At 39.2% G+C, this 13,628-nt stretch overlaps 1 protein-coding gene across 1 annotated transcript in view; it reads left to right on the top strand.

Annotated features, from left to right (window-relative positions):
- Nucleotides 1–1,313: 1,313 nt before the first annotated feature.
- LOC103035372 (protein kinase C and casein kinase substrate in neurons protein 1) overlaps nt 1,314–13,628 on the top strand; it is a 114,674-nt gene continuing 102,359 nt past the window's right edge. The window contains exon 1 of the mRNA XM_022676806.2: nt 1,314–1,416. The gene's annotated coding sequence lies outside the window, so the exon portion shown is untranslated. The remainder of the gene's footprint in view (nt 1,417–13,628) is intronic.

Here is a 13,628-nt window from a genome sequence, read left to right as displayed (position 1 = left end):
TAGAAGCATATTTGTACTTTAATGTAAATAGATCACATATACTTAACATCAAAGCTTAGTATATTTCTAATATACCTGGTGTATAATAAATAGTGATGCAGTTGTAATACATTTTCATTAAATGTATTATAATTTTACTGTAAGTATATTTAAAATATGGGGTTACATACATACATACATACATTAAATAATATGTTTAAATGTTACCTAAGTATATTTAAAATAGTTCCATTTTAGTACAGTTAAGTACACTTAGCACAATTTAAGTAAGACTTTTTTATTCATTAAAAGTACTCTATCACATGCTCTATGCAATTACACATTCTCACCAGAGAGGTCTCCAAATCCCCAAAACTTACAGACTGATGCTTTAAAAGCATCTCACAAGCAAAGCAAATAGTGCTAATACTAGATCAGTTCTGTTATATTATTATTGTTACTGTATACATTACTGTGCAAAAGTTTTAGGCACCTAAGCAAATGACAGCTAATCCATTTATCTCAGAAATTGGAATGTTTTAAATAAAAAAAAAGAATAAGAATAAAAAATAATATAAATAATATATAACTTGGTTTAATTAAGAAATTAGATTAAAAGATGATCAAATTAATACAGAAAAAGTTCAAATTAAACTAAAACTAACTTTTGCACAGAACAATAAAAATACAAAGAAATAAATTCATTAATTAATTATTTCATAAAAAAGAAATAAAAGATATTGAATGAGAAGGGGTGTGTCACAAACTTTTGACCGAAATTGTACACTAAGGCAACTGCGTCAGTGCATTAGTTTATGCATTATAGTTTATACTAAAGAGCACGAGGCATTTTTATACATTATTCACAGGTAAACAAGGCACTCCATTATCAGCTGCATAATAGATATGATGCATTATTGATAGGTAAACAAAGGAGCACGAGCACACTGCTGCCCCTAACAGATGCGTTCAAATAGATAATAGAGATAATGACAGTAACGGTCATGAACATGTGCCAACACCCATTCATTAAGGAATTCAATTTAATAAACATTCAATAAACCCAAAACAACAGCAATAAAAACCATTATAACATACAGACACACGAGCTCGTGCTCGTTGCTGCTTCTGATAAAACAGTAGGTTGCACGTCGACGTAAACAAAGCCTGCAGCACATGCACACGGTGGTGTTCCACTGAGACTCCGCCCACCTCTCCATCACACACACATATACACACACACACACGCGCGTACACACACCTCCCCACCCCCTTCCAGCCTGAGCCTCAGCATCAGCACCGCCCCCCTCCACCCTCAGCATCACCGCCGCCCCCCTCCGCCGTTGCATCGTGATCTCTCGGATGCAGAAGGAGCTGCACGCGCGCAGGGGTCACCTTCTTCTATCCGTTTGTGCTGCAGCAGGAGGAGACAGCAGGGTAGGAGATGCTCCTCTTCTTTATATCATCCTTAAAACCGAGGAGATAGGAGATCTGTGACGTTGTTGCCTCGCTATTGCTTTATTCTTTCTCCTTCATGTCGTTTGGTCCATATCTGTCGTTGGCTCTGTCGTGGCAGGCTGGTGTGTATGAGTGTGTGTGTGTGTGTGTGTGTGTGTGTGTGTGTGTGTGAGTGAAGGTGCGTGTGTGTGCGTGTGTGTTTCCATCAAATCTCTGGAAAAAAACCCCAAAAAAACAGTGGTTTTATTTCTAACTCGCAATTCCACCTTAAATGGTGCAGTAATCTCGTTTGCTGCGGCACCATTTAAGGTGGAATGGCGAGTTAGCGACTGTGTGATGAGATTGAGAGTGTATGAGAGATAGAAAGAGAGAGATGCTGCATCAATAACAAATCCCTGCAAAAAAATAAATAAAATAAACCCTTGTTTTAATTTACTGCTAACTGTTTTTAGATGCAATAAACTGGTCTAAACCTGATTGGTTGACTGATTGCTTTAGGTGGTCAAAAAGCAAATCCAGGCAAACCGAGTCAACAACATATTCTGTGCTGCTGGTAAACAGGCTGGTTAACCAGCTCTATACAAGCACAGTGCATGCTGCTTTTGATGAAGGTGGTTGAAAACAGTACAGTACAGGTCATCTTGGCATAAGACGATATAAGAACGTTTAAGCAACGTTTTAGAGAAAAAAGGTTTCAGGAAGGTTAGACTGTAGAGTTACAGAAATATAATGTCCCAAGAACATCCTAAAAAAAAAACGTGTGGCATAATAATGGTTTGCATCACAACGTTATAACATACTAGAACGTTTCTTACAAACGACATTCCCAACAAGATTCAGTACTAACATTGTGGAAACGTTAAAAGTGAATTTTAAAGTAGCATTCCCAAAACTTAAAAAAAATTAAAGTTTGACACAAGTGACTTTGCAGAGATGTTACCACAACATTTAAAAATGTTAAAGAAATTGAAAATGTTCTAAGAACATCTAGAATACTTGAACATTCTGAACTGTAGCATTCAAAAGATGTTCTACTAACCAAAAACTGTCAGCTGGGTCAATACTGGTAAACAAGCTGATTAACCAGCTAATGACTAGCATACTAAATGTTGCTGTTAGTCATACTTGTTCATGCTAGTTATGCTAGTTATTGCTAATTAAACTGTATGGTTTTGTTGCTCTTTGATTGGTTTAGGTGCATGAAAAGCTGATAATCTTGGCAAAAACATATTCTGTGCTGGTAAACAAGCTGGTTAATCAGCTAATGACTAGCACAATATATTTAGCTGTTGGTCATTTTGGTCATACATTGCCATGCTAGTCTTGTTAGCAATTGCAATTGGTTGACAAGTGTGGTTTTGTTGGTCTTTGATTGGTTGATTTGTTTAGGTGGTTAAAAAGCTGGTATGCCATTTTGGTCATCCATTGCAATTCTAGTTATGCTAGTAATTTCTGGTTGAGAAGTATGGTTTTGTTGGTTTTTGATTGGTTTATTCTTTAGGTGGTTAAAAAAACTTAAAGAACCTAGAGGGTTTTTGAACCCAATTGCAGAACAGAGCAATCCAAGAAGAAAGTAAAAAAATAAATAAATAAACACACCACTCCTCATGTGGGGTCAAACCCTTGTCGTCAGGGTCGCGCTCCAATACACTACCGCTGCTCCGGCTTGTGACTTGGGAGACAACCAGGAAAAACGTCCTTATAAGGAGGTAGGGAGCCCGAGAACGTGCGGAAAAACAAAAAGGGGCAGAAACTAAAGTCACACCGAGCGCAACAGAGAGAGAGAGAGACAGGAGAGGGCTGTAAACAAAAGCTCACCAGAGAAGCTTTTTTTTTTTTTCATTTTTGGCTAATTTAGTTCAAACAACCTCAAATTTGGTAGCAAATTTTGAATATCCAAATTACCAGATCTTCATGGGAGGAAACACCAACAGACAAGTGAAGAATATGGAATCTCCACCCAGACAGGGACTTGAACCCAGGACCCCAGAGCTGGGAAGTGAACGTGCTAACCACTAAGTCACCATGCCACCAATAAATTGACAAAAATTTGCATAAATTGGCAACAAACTGTCAAAAATAAGGCTTGTCACAATAATTACATTATCAACTTATATCATTATCGTACAATTAAATAAAAATAAAAATTAATGTTTACTGAGTCCATTAATGTGAAGCTGTATGTCGACTTAGTCTTAAACTATTAAATATTTATTATATTTGATTTTTTTTTTAGATTAAGGATTGCCTTTCATGATAATTACATAAATGAAAAATCTGGAAAAATACAGAAAATCAGCTTTGTTTTAAAAACACAGCGGTTTTATTTTATTTAAAATAAAATGATTAAATAGTCTTGAAATTACAATAATATCGATTATGGAGATAAATTGTGGTACAATATATTGTAAACTGGAAAACAGTTACAGTGACAGGCCTAGCCAATATATATATATATATATACTGGCTTGGCTTGTTTAGTATGAACAGAGTGGTGGGTGGCAGGTCATGTGATTCCTCATGAGGGTGTTCTACCTCCTGGTACATTAGAATAGGTAAACAGACTGAACTGAGAGAGAGATGATAAAGAGAGATAAAGATGGAGAGATAGAGAGGTGTGTGTGTGTGTGTATTTAGCAATGTGTATTTGCTTGCTCTGGTCATTTTTTCTCTGTTTCTACGTCGAGCTGAGCACCGCTGAGGACATCCTGACTCGGTTATGTAACACTTTGTCATAATACACATGGCAGTCGACGCATCAAAGAGCCTCAGATATCTTTATCCTCCTGCACGCGCCACAGGAGACGCTGCTCGTCTGGCTATTTCCTGCAGATCCTCCTATTTTAATATAATGATACTGATTATATGGAGCTGTGCAGAGCTTTTAGGCGGCTAAACACATTATATGCATTACAACGCATTTATACAGACAATAAGAGAGTTTTACTGAAAAAAATTCTATATATTTTGTACATATTAGAACAGATGCGAGTGAACAGAAACATTACAGTCATTTTTTATTGATGCATTAAAAGCGTTTGACACCGTGGATTATGCAATAATGAAATATAGACTTATTAGATCCAGAATATTAGATTGTCTAAAATATTGTTGTTTAGAAATTATTTATATTGTATAAAGACTTTGAGCTCCTCCTCCTTAACCACAGCAGAGGGCATACCTCAAGGTTCAATTTCAGGACCTTTGCTTTTTAAATATTTATATTATTAGTAAAAAGGCCAAAAAATTCTGTCACGATAAAATAAAAGAAAAGAAAAAAACATATTTTGATATCACAATTTTCTTGAAAGCTATTTCTATTTTGTATTTATTCTGCTATTTACTGAATTCCCTTTTTTATTGTTTGTTTGCATTTTATATGCATGCATTTAATACATATAAAAGCTTTATACACACTTTATTTTAGTGGTAGATATTTGTTGTTTTTATTTTCTATTCACTATTATTATTTCATTCAAAATATCATAAGTCTTGGTATGTTTCTAGTTTCAAAATTTTCGTTGTTTTTTTTTCTAAATGTATAAAAACACATTGTTACTAAATAAACCATTAATATTTATTTTGCTGAAGTAGTATATTCCTGAAATGAATTTCTTCAAAAATATATGTTTTATCATATTGCCAAAAATATTGTTATTCCAAAAAAAAAAACCACGCAAATATGGTGATAAACTTTTAGGGGCATATCACCCTCATAATAAGTAATTGATACTTATTTTGGGTTGCCAGATATTCAATGTATTGGCAGAGATGTCATGGAAATGGAGAACAGATAGTGGGTTGTTTTTAAAAATACAAATAAAAATAATGAAGTATGATCTTATTTCTTATTTTAGCCCATTTTCTTCACAATTTACAAGGCCAATTACCCAGCAAACTAATTAGGACTCCGCCTATAACTACCAATTCCCCAACACCAGGAGGGTGAAGATTAGCACATGCCTCCTGCGATACATCTGAAGTCAGATTTCGCCTCTTTTTGAGCTGCTACAGATGCAGCATCACCGAGTAGCATCACAGCGCTAACTCTCGGAGGAAAGCGCAGCGACTCGGTTCTGATACATCAGCTCACAGATGCAGCCTTGTGCTGATCGTTCAACATCCCCCTTTGGAGTGATGAGGAAAAAAAAGAGCGCCATCTACTGTACCCACCCAGACAGAGCAAGACCAACTGTGCTCTCTCAGGGCTCTGGCAGCTGAAGGCATGCTGCATGACCACTCAGAGCTCTATGAAGTATGATGTTTAATATAATATTGCAGCTGTAGTTGTCAGTAGAACAGTAGAAAAATAGAACGTGTGTTTTTGCAGTGAGTTGTTGATCTGTAATTGTGTATAGTGTAGTGTGTGTAGAGTTGTTGGAGTTGTGCGAGAGCTGTCCGGGGTGCTGAAGTCAGTATTGAACTCTCAGCAGGAGCTGGACGGAGTGGCTGTCAGCGGGGGTTCTGTAATGGGCTGGAGAAAGGCAGGGTGGCAGGAGGACTGAGGCAGGTGACGGGAGCTGAAGGCAGCAGTCATGTAAAGAGGAATAATGTGGAAAGCTCTATTTTATTTGGATAGGTGAAGACGTCGCTCCCGGCTGCATGTTAGCTGCACAGTCCAACTGACAGTGAAGCTTGTAGACATTCAGTTTTGACACTGATACTTTATATTATAATAAATCTACTGTGGGGTTAAAAGTTGTGGGTTAAAAATGTCTTTCGAATCAATGTTTGAATCTATTAATCGCTATTGATTCATATAAACCGAAGATCCATCTTTAAGTAGCTTATTTATCTGCTGTATATGTGCAAATCTTTAACCCCCATTAGTGGCACGACTTTCCCAGCATTGCTACCACACTGTTAGCATCAGTACCATGCCTTTAGCATCACTATAATGCCTTCAGCATCACTATAATGTCTTTATCATTAATATCATGCCTTTAGCATCACTATAATGTCTTTAGCATCACTATAATGCCTTTAGCATCACTATAATGTCTTTAGCATCACTATAATGCCTTTAGCATCACTATAATGTCTTTATCATTAATATCATGCCTTTAGCATCACTATAATGTCTTTATCATTAATAGCATGCCTTTAGCATCACTATAATGTCTTTATCATTAATATCATGCCTTTAGCATCACTATAATGTCTTTAGCATCACTATAATGCCTTTAGCATCACTATAATGTCTTTATCATTAATATCATGCCTTTAGCATCACTATAATGTCTTTATCATTAATAGCATGCCTTTAGCATCACTATAATGTCTTTATCATTAATATCATGCCTTTAGCATCACTATAATGTCTTTATCATTAATATCATGCCTTTAGCATCACTATAATGTCTTTATCATTAATATCATGCCTTTAGCATCACTATAATGCCTTCAGCATCACTATAATGTCTTTATCATTAATATCATGCCTTTAGCATCACTATAATGTCTTTATCATCACTATAATGTCTTTATCATTAATATCATGCCTTTAGCATCACTATAATGTCTTTATCATTAATAGCATGCCTTTAGCATCACTATAATGTCTTTATCATTAATAGCATGCCTTCAGCATCACTATAATGTCTTTATCATTAATATCATGCCTTTAGCATCACTATAATGCCTTCAGCATCACTATAATGTCTTTATCATTAATAGCATGCCTTTAGCATCACTATTATGCCTTCAGAATCACTATAATGTCTTTATCAGCACTACTATGCCTTTAGCAATACTATCATTGTTTTAGCATCACAATCAAGCCTTTAGCATCACTATTATGCCATTAGCATCACTCCTGATTCATAAACATTGCTACCATACTAGTTATCAGCCTCATTTCCATGTCTTTAGCATCGCTATCATCACTTTTAGCATCCCTACAATGCCTTTAGCATCACTCCCATGCATTTAGAATCACTATCATGCCTCTGGCATCACAATCATGCCTTTAGCATCACTACCATGCATTTGGAATCACAAAAAATGCTTTTAGCATCCCTGTCATGTCTTTAGCATCACTACCATGCCTTTAGCATAACTACAATACCTTTAGCATCACCACCATACCTTTAGCATCACTATCATGCTCTTAGCATCGCTACCATCCTTTTAGCATTGCTACTATGCCTTTAGCATCACAATGATTCCTTAAGCATCACTACTATTCCTTAAGCATCACTACTATGCCTTTAGCATCACTACTATGCCTTTAGCATCACTACTATGCCTTTAGCATCACTACTATGCCTTTAGCATCACTGCCAAGCCTTTAGCATCACTGCTGCTCCATGAATATTGCTACTGTACTGGTTAGCAGCCACACTTAGCATTGCTACCATAGTACTAGCATCACTATTGCAGTGTTAGTGTTTATTGATTTTGGGCAATAATTGTTTTTTTTTTCTTTAAATTATCATTGGCATCAGTCAATATAAGCAATATAATTCCAATATCCTTATGCATACCCACTTATCACTGATCTCTTAACCTGTATTAACGGTCTTTTTCAAAAAGGCAAAAATTATATGGGCTTTGTTTTAAACTGATACTTGCTGAAGTATTTATTGTATGCTAAAAAGAACCAAGCAACATAACTACAATTGGCAAACACTGCTCTAGTTTAAATTTCAAAGATTTAAGCCCCTTTTTATATATTTTTTTATTTTTAAAGTTATAGTCTAGTCCCCCTGGAAGTGATATAAGTGTATATCAGATTTAGCAGAAATATACATGTGGAATTTTGGTATCACGGTTGCAGTAAGGGTGAGGGAGCAGACACGAAAACAAGTCATTTTCATAAATAATTTTCATGAAACAAACAGACTGAACCATTATCAAACGTGGAACATCCTCAAGACCAGACAAAGAAACACTGAAACAAAGGGGCTTTATATACACTGGGACAGACAAGGAGCACCTGGAGAGGATAACGAGGAGGCTCGGTTACAAATGAGACACACATGGGAACACTAATGACTGGGCGGGGCTAGAGAGGGCGGAGACAAGACAGAAACAAAACCATGTAGTAAAGAGCACCCACAATAATGCATCTTTAGTTATAATAATGCATTTTTGTTTCCTTGTGTCTCCTTACAAATAAACCTTTAACACTCCTCTACATCTATTTATAGGAATGCTTTTTTGAATGAGCCATTATTCAAAAGGTTTTAAAAAAGCATGTAAAATGGATTTTTCACCAAAACGCAAAAAAAAAACAAACAGGAAAAACATCAGAAAAGGCTTCAGGTGTTTAGACCCTCTCTGTTCTGGCTAAAAAAGAAGAATACCGACTGTGAAATAAAGTGAATAATTACTGGAACTATTCATTTGTCATCATTTAAATCCAAGAGGTTCCTTCCTTGCTGCTTAATTAAGTCTGATTCATTTCCTGAGCCAGCCTACAAACATCTGATGTATTCCTGCACTTAAGCAGCCAAATATGAGCAATCGAATCAGAGATGCCTCGAAAATGAGTTTCGCTGAAGGCATTTCTTTCATTTGCGCTCAGAAGTAAATGTAGTATCCAGATATCTGAAGAATTAATGTGTAAAAATGTAAATGTTTTTTTTCTTTTATTTCTATTCTCACAGTGAAAGAAGTGATGTTGTTTCAGGAAATGGTTTGGGAACTTCTACATCTGTATATGTTGTAGGAGTTTAACGGTACAAAAAAATGCATGGTTTGGTTCACACCTCGGTATAAATGTTTTTGGTGCGTTTTCAGTTCGTTTTCAGTACGGTTGGTGGTAAAAGTAAAGAGGCTGGGCGTTCTGTATAACCTCACCTTTATTAACTTCATAATAACAATAAATATTCATTATAATCATGTTTTGTTATTTAGGATGGAATGTTGTAACTGAGCTCAAGCTCTTTTTTCATTGAATGAAATGTCATCATGAGAGGATCCATCTTTTAGATCTTGTTGGAACAAATAAACACTGAGCCTGAACAAACACAACAGCATTATTGTAATTGATTAAACTATATACATTTTTCCTACAAATATTGACAGATAGTGAAAGAGAGAGGGAGTGCAAAAAGAGAAAGAAAGAGGGTGCAAGAAAGAGAGAGCGCAAGAGAAAGGGTGTACGTGCAAGATAGAGAGAGAGAGAGAGAGAGAGGGCGAAAGAGAGAGAGAAAGGGTGAGAGAGGGCGCACGTGCAAGAGAGAGAGAGAGGGCGAGAGGGTGCACGCGCAAGATGGAGAGAGGGCGAGAGAGAGAGAAAGAGAGAGAGGGTGCAAGAGACATGCGCAAGAGAGAGAGTGAGAGAGGGTGAGAGAAAGAGAGGGTTCGAGAGAGACAGAGGGAAAGAGAGAGGGCACAAGAGAGAGTGGGCACGCGTGAGAGATAGAGAGAGAGAGAGAGAGAGAGAGCAAGAGAGAGAGAGAGAGGGTGAGAGAAAGAGAGAGTGAGGGCGAGAGAAAGAGGGAGCGAGAGAGAGGGCACGCAAGAGAGAGAGAGGGCGAGAGAGAGAGGGCGAGAGAAAGAGAGAGTGAGGGCGAGAGAAAGAGAGAGTGTGGGCGAGAGAAAGAGGGAGCGAGAGAGAGAGGGCACGCAAGAGAGAGAGAGGGCGAGAGAGAGAGGAAGCGAGAGAGAGGGCACGCAAGAGAGAGAGAGGGCGAGAGAGAGAGGGCGAGAGAAAGAGAGAGTGAGGGCGAGAGAAAGAGGGAGCGAGAGAGAGAGGGCACGCAAGAGAGAGAGAGGGCGAGAGAGAGAGGGCGAGAGAAAGAGAGAGTGAGGGCGAGAGAAAGAGGGAGCGAGAGAGAGGGCACGCAAGAGAGAGAGAGGGCGAGAGAAAGAGAGAGTGAGGGCGAGAGAAAGAGAGAGTGAGGGCGAGAGAAAGAGGGAGCGAGAGAGAGAGGGCACGCAAGAGAGAGAGAGGGCGAGAGAAAGAGAGAGTGAGGGCGAGAGAAAGAGGGAGCGAGAGAGAGAAGGCACGCAAGAGAGAGAGAGGGCGAGAGAGAGAGGGCGAGAGAAAGAGAGAGTGAGGGCGAGAGAAAGAGGGAGTGAGAGAGAGGGCACGCAAGAGAGAGAGAGGGCGAGAGAAAGAGAGAGTGAGGGCGAGAGAAAGAGAGAGTGAGGGCGAGAGAAAGAGGGAGCGAGAGAGAGAGGGCACGCAAGAGAGAGAGAGGGCGAGAGAAAGAGAGAGTGAGGGCGAGAGAAAGAGGGAGCGAGAGAGAGGGCATGCAAGAGAGAGAGAGGGCGAGAGAGAGAGGGAGCAAGAGAGGGAGGGTAAGAGAGAGGGCGAGAGAAAGAGGGCGAGAGAAAGAGAGAGTGAGGGCGAGAGAAAGAGGGAGCGAGAGAGAGAGGGCATGCAAGAGAGAGAGAGGGCGAGAGAAAGAGGGCGAGAGAAAGAGAGAGTGAGGGCGAGAGAAAGAGGGAGCGAGAGAGAGGGCATGCAAGAGAGAGAGAGGGCGAGAGAGAGAGGGAGCAAGAGAGGGAGGGTAAGAGAGAGAGAGAGAGAAGGTTTGAGAGAGATAGAGGGTGAGAAAGAGAGAGAGGGTGAGAAAGAGAGAGAGGGTGAGAGAGAGAGAGAGAGAGAGAGAGAGAGAAGGTGAGAAAGAGAGAGAGTGAGAAAGAGAGAGAGGGTGAGAGAGAGAGAGAGAGAGAGAGAGCATGTGTGAGAAAGTGACTCCAATAGACTGTACCGTATATTCTGAGTGCGTTTACGCTAACCGAACCGTGACCCCATACCGTGACAGTTCGCAAAGAACACACATACCATTATACACCTGTATATGCTGTGAGGTGTTATCTTGTGAGTGAGGCTGAACAACACTGGTTAGTGTATTCATGGCAAGAGGGCGTGAATTATGGGAGTTGAGTAAAGCCTGATACTGGGTGCAGATGGATTGGGTGGTAATGATGGTGAGCGGCTGCTTCTGGCTAGAACTGTCCATGCAAACAGTTACACAAGCGACTGTGGTAGAAATCTGTCACATCCACATTCAATGCAAGAGACTCCGCCCACATATCCCACAGGTCAGTGCAGCACTCTTTAGGGACCATAGGACATGGCAAAGGTCATGGGACAGGATACTGGTTGTATTGTACTCTTCAGGTTATGCTGGATACTGCACTGTGGACCAGTTGGCATGCTTTATTTCCTGTTTATAATTCATGCGTGGGTGTACGTACGTGCTTGTCCTTGATTTGTCCACGTTAACAGCAAGGTGACTCCTCCAGAGCGAGTGGTCTAGTGCAGGCAGACGGTTTCAGACCGACGTTTATTGGGATACGTCTCCAATGTCTCGGGTTGTTTGGGTGTGACATGAGACCTGTTAGATTTACTGTTATCTGCATGCCCTTTGAGGTTTGCCTCTTTATTGTAACCACCTTAAACACACACACACACACAAACACACACACTGAAAAAGGTCATTGATTATTCTCTGAATATTGTAAAGCTCAGGATTAGCTGTTTAATTCAGAACACACCACTCAAAACCTAATAATCACTAATGTAATCACTAATACCAAAGGCCTTACTCTTGAGGTCATGATGCCACAGCATCTCAGTTGGGTTCAGGAGGTCAGGACTCTCCAGAAGGCCCAGTACTTTCTTCTGTTGAAGCCGTTCGGTTGTTGATTTACTTCTATGTTTTGGGTCATTGTCCTGTTGCATCATCCATCCTCTGTTGAGCTTAAGTTAATGGACAGATGGTTTTAAGTTTTCCTGCAAAATGTCTTGGTAAACTTGGGAATACATTTTTCTGTTGATGACGGCAATCCGTCCAGGCCCTGAGGCAGCAAAACAGCCCCAAACCATAATGCTATGATGCCGCCTACACCATGTTTCACAGTTGGGATGAGGTTTTGATGATGGTGTGCTGTGCGTTGTGTTTTCCTTCCAAACAACTCAATTTTGGTTTCATCCATCCACAGTATATTAAGCCAGTACTGCTGAGGAACATCCAGGTGCTCTTTTGCAAACTTTAAACGCGCAGCAATGTTTTTTTTTTGGACAGCAGTGGCTTCCTCTGTGGTGTCCCCCCATGAACTCTATTCTTGTTTAATGTTTTTTTTTTCCTTATTGTAGATTTGTCAACAAAAATGTTAGCGTGTGCCAGAGATTTCTGTAAGTCTTCAGCTGACTCTCTAGGATTCTTCCTCACCTCATTGATCATTCTGTGCTGTGCTCTTGCAGTCATCTTTACAAGACTTTACCACGGCTAGGGAGAGTAGCAGCAACAGTGCTGAACTTTCTCCATTTGTAGAGCGTCTGTCTTACCGTGGACACATGAACATTAAGTAGCTTTTAGAGATACTTTTGTAACACTTTCCAGCTTCATGCAAGTCAACAATTCTTGAACATAGGCATGATTCACATTAAGCAATGCTTCTTTAGTATAGCAAACTCAAAACCAAAACTGGTGTATGTGTTTTTTTTTATAGTGCAGGGCAGCTTTAACCAACACCTTCAATCTCATCACATCCTGACTCCAATTAACTCTTAGAAACGTCATTCGCCGAGAGGTTCACATACTTTTCCCACCCTCACTATTAATGTTAACATGTTGTGTTCAATAAAACCATACAGTACAGGCCAAAAGTTTGGACACACCTTCTCTTTTTCAATGCGTTTTCTTTATTTTCATGACTATTCACACAGTAGATTCTCACTGAAGCATCAAAACTATGAATGAACACATGTGGAGTTTTATGTACTTAACAAAAAATGAGCTGAACCTCCACAGTCACCGGACCTGAACCCAATCCAGATGGTTTGGGGTGAGCTGGAGCACAGAGTGAAGAAGGCAAAGGAGCAACAAGTGCTAATAAACACCTCTGGGAACTCCTTCCTTCAAGACTGTTGGAAAACCATTTAATTTCAGGTGGCCACCTCTTTTAGAGAAGCTCATTGAGAGAATGATGCCAAGAGTGTGCAAAGCAGTAATCAGATCAAAAGGTGGCTATTTTGAAGAAACTAGAGTATAAAATGTGTTTTCAGTTATTTCACCTTTTTTTGTTAAGTACATAAAACTCCACATGTGTTCAGTCATAGTTTTGATGCTTCAGTGAGAATCTACAATGTAAATAGTCATGAAAATAAAGAAAAAAAGAAAGTGTTTCCAAACTGTTGGTGTGTACTGTATAAACATATATAATTTTTGTGTGGTATTTGTTTAAGCAGACTGTGTTTGTCTATTGTTGTGACTTAGATAAATATT

The sequence above is a fragment of the Astyanax mexicanus genome, chromosome 13 (assembly GCF_023375975.1).
Source record: "Astyanax mexicanus isolate ESR-SI-001 chromosome 13, AstMex3_surface, whole genome shotgun sequence".
NCBI lineage: Eukaryota > Metazoa > Chordata > Actinopteri > Characiformes > Acestrorhamphidae > Astyanax > Astyanax mexicanus.
The sequence above is the reverse complement of the archived record's forward strand: the minus strand, read 5'-3'. Positions and strand labels throughout refer to the sequence as shown.